This window comes from Eucyclogobius newberryi, unplaced genomic scaffold (genome assembly GCF_026437365.1).
Source record: "Eucyclogobius newberryi isolate DKJ021-1_F unplaced genomic scaffold, fEucNew1.0.hap1 SCAF_47, whole genome shotgun sequence".
NCBI lineage: Eukaryota > Metazoa > Chordata > Actinopteri > Gobiiformes > Gobiidae > Eucyclogobius > Eucyclogobius newberryi.
The window spans coordinates 435,001-447,422 of record NW_027316134.1 but is presented as its reverse complement, the minus strand read 5'-3'; positions in this window follow the sequence as shown (position 1 = coordinate 447,422).

The following is a 12,422-nucleotide window of genomic DNA, read 5'->3' as shown; positions in this document are numbered from 1 at the left end:
ATTTGGACTAGATTAGGACTAGATTAGGACTCGATTAGGACTGGATTTGGACTGGATTTGGAGTGGATATGGACTGGATTTGGACTGGATATAGACAGGCTTTGGACTGGATTTGGACTGGATTTGGACTAGATTAGGACTGGACTTGGACTGGATTTGGACTAGATTAGGACTGGATTTGGACTAGATTAGGACTGGATTTGGACTGGATTTGGACTAGATTTGGACTGGATTTGGACTGGATTTGGACTAGATTTGGACTGGAGGTGAAGATTTGACACTTGCTTATCATTATTATTGATATTTTTTTCCGCAGAGAATGGTTTCGTTCACGTCCGATCTGAAAGCAGCAGAAGGCTTGTTGCAGCGCGCCATCCAAACTGTAGAGGGCACTCAGAAGCTGGACACGGCTCAGGTCAGTCCCATTTACAGAAGTCCGAATGTCCACGCTCTTTCTACAGAGGGCGCTATTCAGGGCTCACGCCGTTTTGTAGTGTGTCCCAATGTCCAGCAGGTGAAAAGATAATGTACTCAAAACTTCCCACGATGCACCTTGAAAAGTAGTGTCCAGCGATGGTCACTAGGGGTCACGAGGGACGAGAAGGAGGGGTCAGGGGATGAGAAGGAGGGGTCAGGGGACGAGAAGGAGGGGTCAGGGTGGTCATTCGGACGCAGCTGTCTCCGGTCATATGCCACTTCCTGTGCCACCAGAACGTCCTCGCCCCGTATTGGGTGAAAACTAACAGTGTCAACAGATCAGAGATCCAAAATGAAAATCATATCGTTTTGCTCCAAATTCATCATATTGATCCTGGCACAGCAGCCACAGACGGAGAAGTTAGTGAATATTTTCATTAAATCTCGAGGAAGGAGTTAACAAACAAATGACCTGGAGGATTAAAGAGTTGTAGATGTCGGGATGCGACACACAGTCACTGTGTACGGTCAGTTAAGGGACGTCTCTCGAGCCCGATTTCTCTTAGTCTCCTCAGGAGGTGTTCATACTGAGGCGTGTGTCCCTCCTCAGGAGGTGTTCATACTGAGGCATGTGTCCCTCCTCAGGAGGTGTTCATACTGAGGCGTGTGTCTCTCCTCAGGAGGTGTTCATACTGAGGCGTGTGTCCCTCCTCAGGAGGTGTTCATACTGAGGCGTGTGTCTCTCTTCAGGAGATGTTCATACTGAGGCGTGTGTCTCTCCTCAGGAGGTGCTCATACTGAGGCGTGTGTCTCTCTTCAGGAGGTGTTCATACTGAGGCGTGTGTCCCTCCTCAGGAGATGTTCATACTGAGGCGTGTGTCTCTCCTCAGGAGGTGCTCATACTGAGGCGTGTGTTTCTCTTCAGGAGGTGTTCATACTGAGGCGTGTGTCCCTCCTCAGGAGGTGTTCATACTGAGGCGTGTGTCTCTCCTCAGGAGGTGTCCCGGAGCGTGGAGCAGCAGCGCTCTCTGATGCTGGAGGTTCTGAAGGATCCTGGGCTCATGAAGCTGCAGAGAGAAGGAGGCTCGGTCCTGGCTCAAGTCCGCAAAGACCAGCCTCGCTTCCCCCGCTCCCACGACTACAGGTTAGCCCCTCCCCCGCTCCCATGACTACCGGTTAGCCCCTCCCCCGCTTCCATGACTACAGGTTAGCCCCTCCCCCGCTCCCACGACTACAGGTCAGACACGCTTTAGCCCCTCCCCTCACGACTACAGGTCAGACACGCTTTAGCCCCTCCCCCTCGACAGGTGTTTAAAGTTCTCGTTGTCTCCTGCTCCTCAGGAATTGGCTGGAATCGGCGTCGCTGCTCTACAACTCTGTGGAGGAGAAGCTTCACTCTCTGGTGATGAAGTCCAACGTGAGCCTTCAGCGTCTGGAGTGTCTGCTCTCGCTGCGACAGGCCGAGAATTGTGTGTGCGAGGTGCGTTTCACAATCAAACTGACAACCACAAGAGGGCGCTCTAGGCTCTAAGCGACGCTGAAGAAGAATCTGCACTTCCTCTTCCTCCGGAGTTTTTGGAGTTGTTTAGAAGTGACACAGAGGAAGAAGAATTCAATGGATTTAGTGATTTGGGGTAAAACTGATGCTTTGCTAAACTTGTTAGCATGTTCTTTATGCTATAGTTATCTGAATAACTGTTCATATGTTACGTTAACATACCAGACACTTACCACAGTTCTGTCTGTGCCTCATGTAGCTGAAGGTGTTAGCGTTAGCATACCTCATGTAGCTGAAGGTGTTAGCGTTAGCATACGTCATGTAGCTGAAGGTGTTAGCGTTAGCATACGTCATGTAGCTGAAGGTATTAGCGTTAGCATACGTACACCTATTCACCATGTTCTCTCATCTGTTATTTTAAACTGCATTTAAACATGAAATATTTATCTTGGTCATGGATTTTATCAAATACATTTCCCCCAAAAATGCCACTTATGTATGTTTTTATCTTCTCTATTATGCATTTTTTGGCTGGTGCGACTTAGAAAATACGGTACTTGTGTGTTTAGGCTTAAGTGCACTTGTTGTGTGTTCAGACTTGTTAAGTGTACTTGTTGTGTGTTCAGACTTGTTAAGTGTACTTGTTGTGTGTTCAGACTTGTTTAGTGTACTTGTTGTGTGTTCAGACTTACGTGCACTTGTTGTGTGTTCAGGCTTAAGTGTACTTGTTGTGTGTTCAGACTTACGTGCACTTGTTGTGTGTTCAGGCTTAAGTGTACTTGTTGTGTGTTCAGACTTGTTAAGTGTACTTGTTGTGTGTTCGGACTTGTTAAGTGTACCTGTTGTGTGTTCAGACTTGTTAAGTGTACTTTTTGTGTGTTCAGGCTTGTTAAGTGCACTTGTTGTGTGTTCAGACTTTTTAAGTGTACTTGTTGTGTGTTCACTTGTTTAGTGTCCTTGTTGTGTCTTCAGACTTGTTAAGTGCACTTGTTGTGTGTTCACAGACTTGTTAAGTGTACTTGTTGTGTGTTCAGGCGTGTTAAGTGTCCTTGTGTGTTCAGGCATGTTAAGTGTACTTGTTGTTTGTTCAGGTGTGTTAAGTGTACTTGTTGTGTGTTCAGGCGTGTTAAGTGTACTTGTGTGTTCAGACTTAAGTGCACTTGTGTGTTCAGGTGTGTTAAGTGTACTTGTGTGTTCAGGCGTGTTAAGTGTCCTTGTTGTGTGTTCAAACTTGTTCAGACTTAAGTGTCCTTGTTGTGTGTTCAGGCGTGTTAAGTGTACTTATGTGTTCAGGCATGTTAAGTGTACTTGTTGTGTGTTCAGACTTAAGTGTACTTGTTATGTGTTCAGACTTAAGTGTCCTTGTTGTGTGTTCAGACTTGTTAAGTGTACTTGTGTGTTCAGGCATGTTAAGTGTACTTGTTGTGTGTTCAGACTTAAGTGTACTTGTTATGTGTTCAGACTTAAGTGTCCTTGTTGTGTGTTCAGACTTGTTAAGTGTACTTGTGTGTTCAGGCATGTTAAGTGTACGTGTTGTGTGTTCAGACTTAAGTGTACTTGTTATGTGTTCAGACTTAAGTGTCCTTGTTGTGTGTTCAGGCTTGTTAAGTGTACTTGTTATGTGTTCAGACTTAAGTGTCCTTGTTGTGTGTTCAGGCGTGTTAAGTGTACTTGTTGTGTGTTCAGGCGTGATAAGTGTACTTGTGTGTTCAGGCGTGTTAAGTGTCCTTGTTGTGTGTTCAGACATGTTAAGTGTACTTGTTGTGTGTTCAGGCTTAAGTGTCCTTGTTGTGTGTTCAGGCATGTTAAGTGTCCTTGTTGTGTGTTCAGGATTGTTAAGTGTCCTTGTTGTGTGTTCAAGCTTGTTAAGTGTCTTTGTTGTGTGTTCAGGCTTGTTAAGTGTACTTGTTGTGTGTTCAGACTTAAGTGTTCTTGTTGTGTGTTCAGGCTTGTTAAGTGTACTTGTTGTGTGTTCAAGCTTGTTAAGTGTCTTTGTTGTGTGTTCAGGCTTGTTAAGTGTACTTGTTGTGTGTTCAGACTTAAGTGTTCTTGTTGTGTGTTCAGGCTTGTTAAGTGTACTTGTTGTGTGTTCAGACCGGCGGGTGGCTGAGCTCGGAGGCGGAGCAGGTTCTGAAGGAGTCGTGGCCTTCAGAGGAAACACTGACCGCGGCCGAGGAGGCGCTGCACAGCTTCACCGTCTTCATGGGCGTGGCCAGAGTACGACTTCTGCACTTTCATTTAGACACAAATCCATCTGATGTCACAAAATAAGGACAATCCTGGATTTTACCGCATTTACTGCACATTTAACCGCACATTATGACACACACTTAACACACAAATACATGTTAATCCTTTTGTAATAGAATCAAACTGACTCATTTGCAGGAGAAGCAGGAGTCGTCCTCTAAACTGATGAAGAGCGCGGTGAAGATCCTCCAGAGCACCGCCGAACCCGGTCCCACCACAGAAGTACTGCAAACGCTGGTCAACACGTTCCAGTCCAACATGGCCGACTTCATGGTGCGAGCGGAGCGAAGGCGCCGCGACCTGGACACTCTGGTGCAGGTCCACTCCTTCTGCCAGCAGGTGAGGGCCGCGGGGGGCAGCCGAGAGCGTGGGACGCAGCGAGCCCGGGCGTGAAAGGGCCTCGAGTCTCGGCAGTTGCAACACAAAGCCTCTAGAGGGTGGGACGCAGTGAGCCCGGGCGTGAAAGGGTCTCGAGTCTCTGCAGTTACAACAGAAAACCACTAGAGGGTGGGACGCAGTGAGCCCGGGCGTGAAAGGGTCTCGAGTCGCTGTAGTTACAACACAAAGCCACTAGAGGGTCGGACGCAGTGAGACGGGGGTGAAAGGGTCTCGAGTCGCTGTAGTTACAACACAAAGCAACTAGAGGTTGGGACGTAGTGAGAAGGGGGTGAAAGGGTCTCGAGTCGCTGTAGTTACAACACAAAGCCACTAGAGGGTGGGACGTAGTGAGACGGGGTTGAAAGGGTCTCGAGTCTCTGTAGTTACAACACAAAGCCACTAGAGGGTCGGACGCAGTGAGCCCGGGCGTGAAAGGGTCTCGAGTCGCTGTAGTTACAACACAAAGCCACTAGAGGGTCGGACGCAGTGAGACGGGGGTGAAAGGGTCTCGAGTCGCTGTAGTTACAACACAAAGCCACTAGAGGGTCGGACGCAGTGAGCCCGGGCGTGAAAGGGTCTCGAGTCTCTGTGATTACAACACAAAGCCACTAGAGGGTCGGACGCAGTGAGCCCGGGGGTGAAAGGGTCTCGAGTCTCTGTGATTACAACACAAAGTCACTAGAGGGTGGGACGCAGTGAGACGGGGGTGAAAGGGTCTCGAGTCTCTGTAGTTACAACACAAAGGCACTAGAGGGTCGGACGCAGTGAGCCCGGGCGTGAAAGGGTCTCGAGTCTCTGCAGTTACAACACAAAGTCACTAGAGGGTGGGACGCAGTGAGACGGGGGTGAAAGGGTCTCGAGTCTCTGTGATTACAACACAAAGGCACTAGAGGGTCGGACGCATTGAGACGAGGGTGAAAGGGTCTCGAGTCGCTGCAGTTACAACACAAAGTCACTAGAGGGTGGGACGCAGTGAACCCGGGCGTGAAAGGGTCTCGAGTCTCTGTAGTTACAACACAAAACCACTAGAGGGTGAGACGCAGTACTTTCCCTTCTCTCTCGTTCTACTTTAGTAAATATTGTGTACTTCCTGTCACTTTGGGTTCAATAAATAAATAGAGACATTCTGACTGAGATCTGCACACTATTCAGCGTTAACGTTTGGATACAATTATGGGATTATGGGGATAAAATATAACCCTTTAGAAAGAAGTGTAATGACTCTATAGTAATAAAGGGTTGTGATGTAGAGACTTACAGAAGGTTTTAGGCTCTAACGTCTGTGATTAAAATCAGGTCGAGTCATTTCTGACCCTTTAGTGGTGCACAAGTAAAAGTGCACAAGTAAAAGTGCTGTACTGTACGTAGTTACAGTGGATACTTTTTACGTTTACTTCACTACATTTGAGAACTTTCTACTACACTACGTTTTTGAAAAGTTAAAAAAAGTTAAGGGGTTCTTTTTTAGGACGCTGGTGGTGACATTCTGACCCTTTAAGAAACACATATATACTTTAAAACTATCTAGACACATTAAGGAATCAACTATAAAATCAGCAATTCTTTATCTTAAGCACCACATTCTTGAATAGTTTGAGTAAAAGTAAAATTTTAAACACGTGCTTGAATACTTTAGTTCAATACTCTGATCCCTTAATGTTAACACAGACTTTCACAACACAAAAAAGTACAAACGTCTGCGACACAAACGTGGAGCGGTTTGTTTCAGCCTTGTGTTGAAGTGGCGTGTTTTCGTCGGCAGGCGTCGCGTTTCGCCGACGAGTGCGGCCAATCCCTGTCGCGGCTCGATCCCGGGTCGCCGCCCGCCGACCTCGCCCCTCAGATCCACATGTACCGGGCCAAGCTGGGCGCCGAGTTCTGCGCCTCTCGCTTCCAATCTGTCAAATCGCTCATCCCGTCGCTGACCCCTGGAGCGGCCTACGCCTGGAACGCCGCCTGGGAACGCCGCCAGAAGCTCCAGCTGCTTTTGGACGCGGCCCACGTCGAGGGGAGGAACGGCGACGCGTGCCAGACATCTGCGGAGGGGCGAGGCGGCCGAGAGAGCGGCGGCGGGCTCTGTGAGGAGTTGGAAAGCGGCGGGCAGAAGTCGAGGGCGCACTGCAGCGAGGCTGACCTGGCGAGCCGCGGCGCCGAGCCCCCCGCCCACAAACAACTGGGCCGCTCCCTCAGCGAAGGCGCCAAGTTCATGGCAAAGCTGTCGCTCTGGTCCGAGTTCTCGCCCGCCGCTGCGAGCCAAAAGCCGCCCGGGGAGGAGCGCGCCCAGCCGGGGCGGAAGCTGTCGCTGCCGTGTAACGGGACGCAGGGTTACGGGAGGGGCGGTGCCAACGCAGAGGCCGGGGCCGGTCCCAAAGGCCCGCTGGAGAACCACGGCCCGGCTCAGAACGATGCGACCAGCGCACAGTGAGTGGTCTTAGTCATCGAGAGGAACATCTGGCTCTAGAATCAGATAAAGCCATAATTCTGATCAGAAATCAGATTATCACGAAAGTCGGTGAATCAATGGATTTCAAACCGTTGTATTTGGACAAATTACAGTTCAATTTTAATCAAACTCTTGTCTTTTACATTAGTTTGACCTTTTTTGCACCGTTTTCCTTGTTGAAAGCGGCGCCGCGTGAACAATCGGAGGGAAATCAGATTACTCGCGTCAGATGGAACGCTGAGCCGCAAAATCTGATCATCCGATTTCTGCGGTTCTCAGTTTATTGAAATAAAGTCAACTGTTCCATCTGACGTGAGTAATCTAATTTCCCACCGATTGTTCACATTCTGCAGGTTTTGAGATGGAAAATTATGCAAAAAAAGGATCAAATATTGTGAAAGATACAAAAATTAAAGCGAATGACTCGACACATGTGTTTTTGATGAGCAGATATCTGTTGATTGTATTTTCCGTGTCTAAATGTGCTCCCTCCCCTGCCCCGCCCCTGCCCCGCCCAGGCGCCTGACCTGCATCCTGTCCGAGCTCCTGACCACAGAGCGAGAGTACGTGCGCGCGCTGGGCTTCGTGCGTGAGCAGTACTGCCCCGAGCTGGACCGGCCCGACGTGCCGCAGGAGCTCAGGGGCCAGAAGGGGGCGGTGTTCTCAAACCTGGAGAAGATACACGACTTCCACCGACATCACTTCCTCCCGGACCTGGAGCGCTGCGTGGACCAGCCAATCAGAGTGGGCCGCTGCTTTCTCCGACATGTGGGTTTGACCAATGAACCACTACTACAACGACTACTACTACTACAATCACTGCTACTACTACAACCACTACTACTACTACAATCACTGCTACTACTACAACCACTACTACTACTACAACCACTGCTACTACTACAACCACTACTACTACTACAACCACTGCTACTACTACAACCACTACTACTACTACAACCACTGCTACTACTACAACCACTACTACTACTACAACCACTACTACTACTACAACCACTGCTACTACTACAACCACTGCTACTACTACAACCACTACTACTACTACAACCACTGCTACTACTACAATCACTGCTACTACTACAACCACTGCTACTACTACAACCACTACTACTACTACAACCACTGCTACTACTACAACCACTACTACTACTACAACCACTGCTACTACTACAACCACTACTACTACTACAACCACTGCTACTACTACAACCACTGCTACTACTACAACCACTGCTACTACTACAACCACTACTACTACTACAACCACTGCTACTACTACTACTACTACTACTACTACTACTACTACAACCACTACTACTACTACTACTACAACCACTGCTACTACTAAAACCACTACTACTACTACAACCACTGCTACTACTACAACCACTGCTACTACTACTACTACTACTACTACTACTACTAGTACTACTACTACTACAACCACTGCTACTACTACAACCACTGCTCCTCTAAAAGCTCAACTTGTGTCCTAGACCCCATTCCAAGCAGACTCCTCAAAGACATTCTTCCCCTAATTATAGACCCTATTCTTAATATAATAAATACTTCACTCGAAAGTGGCTATGTTCCACAGTCCTTCAAACATGCAGTCATTAAACCTCTTCTGAAAAAGCCTAATCTAGATCCCGACCTATTGGTAAACTACAGACCTATTTCAAATCTTCCCTTCGTCTCTAAAATCCTTGAAAAAGTTGTAGTAAAACAGCTTTGTCGCCACCTGCAGGACAATAACTTATTTGAAGTTTTCCAGTCAGGGTTCAGAGCCCACCACAGCACTGAAACTGCACTAGTTAAAGTCACAAATGATTTGTTATTAGCCGCTGACGATGGACTGGTCTCAATCCTGGTTCTGTTGGACCTCAGCGCAGCGTTTGACACCATTGACCACAACATTCTACTGCAGAGGTTAGAATGTGATGTAGGTGTTGGAGGAACAGCCCTCAGCTGGTTTAAATCCTATCTATCTGATAGGTTCCAATTTGTTAATGTAAACCAGAGCTCCTCACCAAGCTCTAAAGTAATTTACGGTGTGCCACAGGGTTCGGTACTCGGTCCAATTCTGTTTACTCTTTATATGCTACCATTAGGCAACATTATCAGAAAGCATGGCATTAACTTCCACTGCTATGCAGATGACACTCAGCTGTATTTATCAATGAAACCTGATCAGAGCGATCAAGTAGACAGACTTAGTACTTGTGTGAAGGAGATAAAAACCTGGATGACACTAAACTACCTGCTTCTTAACCCTGAAAAAACCGAGGTCAATGTGCTTGGCCCTAAGCATCTACGAGACGCTCTATCTGAGCAGATAGTCACACTGGACAATGTCAGTGTAGCCTCCAGTTCTACTGTAAGAAACCTTGGAGTCTTATTTGACCAGGAGCTCTCATTTAAAGCTCATATAAATCAAGCTTGTAAAACAGCCTTTTTCCATTTGCGCAACATCGCCAAAATCAGAAGAATCCTGCCTAAAAGTGATGCCGAAAAACTTATCCATGCATTTGTAACGACTAGATTAGACTACTGTAACTCCCTGCTTGCAGCGTGTCCTAAAAGCTCCATAAAAAGCTTTCAACTGGTTCAAAATGCAGCAGCAAGATTACTAACAGGAACAAAAAGAAGAGAGCACATTACGCCAGTGCTGAAGTCTCTTCACTGGCTCCCCGTCGAGTCTAGAATCAAATTCAAAATTCTACTCTTGACCTACAAAGCCATAAATGACATGGCCCCATCCTACCTCAAAGATGCTATAGAACCATATCATCCAAACAGAGCTCTTCGCTCTCAGAATGCTGGCCTTCTGGTGGTGCCAAGAGTCTCTAAAAGTACTGTAGGAGGTAGAGCGTTTAGCTACCAAGCTCCTGTGTTATGGAATCAGCTCCCGACCCATATTAAATATGCTGACACAGTCTCTTCATTTAAGTCCAGGCTTAAAACGTTCCTCTTCGAAATCGCTTATGGTCAGAGTAGTTAGGAACATAAAGATAAACCCACAGCTTTAGCTACGCTGCCCTAGGAGTAATTATGCTGGGGGAAGTATGACAGCTTGAGCACTATCCTCTTCTTCTGACTACTTATGCTATCAAACAATATTTATTTTTTGATTCCACTTGCAAACTGTTCACCGCCTTCTTTTCTTTCTCTCACTTCTGAGGACCTGTGGACCCAGATGCCCCTCCCCTGGTGAAGTGGTCCCTGCCCCATGTGGACGGTCCCTCATCTGCCTGAAGAGTGGCTCCAGTTCGCCTCAGTCGGTCCCTCATCTGCCTGAAGAGTGGCTCCAGTTCGCCTCAGTCGGTCCCTCATCTGCCTGAAGAGTGGGTCCAGCTCGCCTCCGACGGTCCCTCGTCTGCCTGAAGAGTGGGTCCAGCTCGCCTCCGACGGTCCCTCTTATGCCTGAAGAGTGGGTCCAGCTCCAGTCTCCTCGTGTCCGTCTGTCCGTCTGTGAGAGTCGGATCTCTCCTTCACTGGAACTCCTCCAGGTTTCTACGCTTTTTTCCCAAAGAGGTTTTTTTTGTAGTTTTTCCTGGCCGAGAAGGAGAGTCTAAGGACAGAGGACCCTGGGACATCGTCCCTCGCCACCACAGACATTGTCTGACTTCATCGCCACCACAGACATTGTCTGACTTCATCGCCACCACAGACATTGTTGATTCATTTCTCCCTGTGGCCCTCAGAGGCAACTGTTGTTGTGATTTTGGGCGTTACAAAAATAAATTGATTTGATTTGATTTGATTTACTACTACAATCACTGCTACTACTACAACTACCGCTACTACTACAACCACTGCTACTACTACAACCACTGCTACTACTACTACTACTACTACTACTACTACTACTACTACTACTACTACTACTACTACTACTACTAGTACTACTACTACTACTACTACTACTACTACTACTACTACTACTACTACTACAACCACTACTACTACTACTACTACTACTACTACTAAAACCACTACTACTACTACAACCACTGCTACTACTACAACCACTGCTACTACTACTACTACTACTACTACTACTAGTACTACTACTAGTACTACTACTACTACTACTACTACTACTACTACTACTACAACCACTACTACTACTACTACAACCACTACTACTAGTACTACTACTAGTACTACTACTACTACTACTACAACCACTGCTACTACTACAACCACTGCTACTACTACAACCACTGCTACTACTACAATCACTGCTACTACTACTACTACTACAACCACTACTACTACTACTACAACCACTACTACTAGTACTACTACTAGTACTACTACTACTACTACTACAACCACTGCTACTACTACAACTACTGCTACTACTATGGCTACTGCTACTACTACTACTACTACTACTACTACTACTACTACTACTACTACTACAACCACTGCTACTGCTACAACCACTGCTACTACTACAACTACTGCTACTACAACCACTGCTACTACTACAACCACTACTACTACTACAACCACTGCTACTACTACAACCACTGCTACTACTAAAACCACTACTACTACTACAACCACTGCTACTACTACAACCACTGCTACTACTACTACTACTACTACTACTACTAGTACTACTACTAGTACTACTACTACTACTACTACTACTACTACTACTACAACCACTGCTACTGCTACAACCACTGCTACTACTACAACTACTGCTACTACAACCACTGCTACTACTACAACCACTGCTACTACTACTACTACTACTACAACCACTGCTACTACTACAACCACTGCTACTACTACAACCACTGCTACTACTACAACTACTGCTACTACTACAACCACTGCTACTGCTACTACTACTACTACTACTACAACCACTGCTACTACTACAACTACTGCTACTACTATGGCTACTGCTACTACTACTACTACTACTACTACTACTACTGCTACAACCACTGCTACTGCTACAACCACTGCTACTGCTACTACCACAACTACTGCTACTACTACAACCACTGCTACTGCTACTACTACAACCACTACTACTAGTACAACCACTGCTACTACTACAACTACTGCTACTAGTACAACCACTGCTACTACTACAACTACTGCTACTACTACAACCACTGCTACTACTACTACTACTACTACTACTGCTACTGCTGCTGCTGCTGCTGCTGCTGCTGCTGCTGCTGCTGCTACTGCTACTGCTACTGCTACCGCTACCGCTACCGCTACCGCTACCGCTACCGCTACCGCTACCGCTACCGCTACCGCTACCACTACCACTACCACTACCACTACCACTACCACTACTACTACTACTACTGCTACTACTACAACCACAACCACTGCTACTACTACTACTACAACCACAACCACAACCACTGCTACTACTAC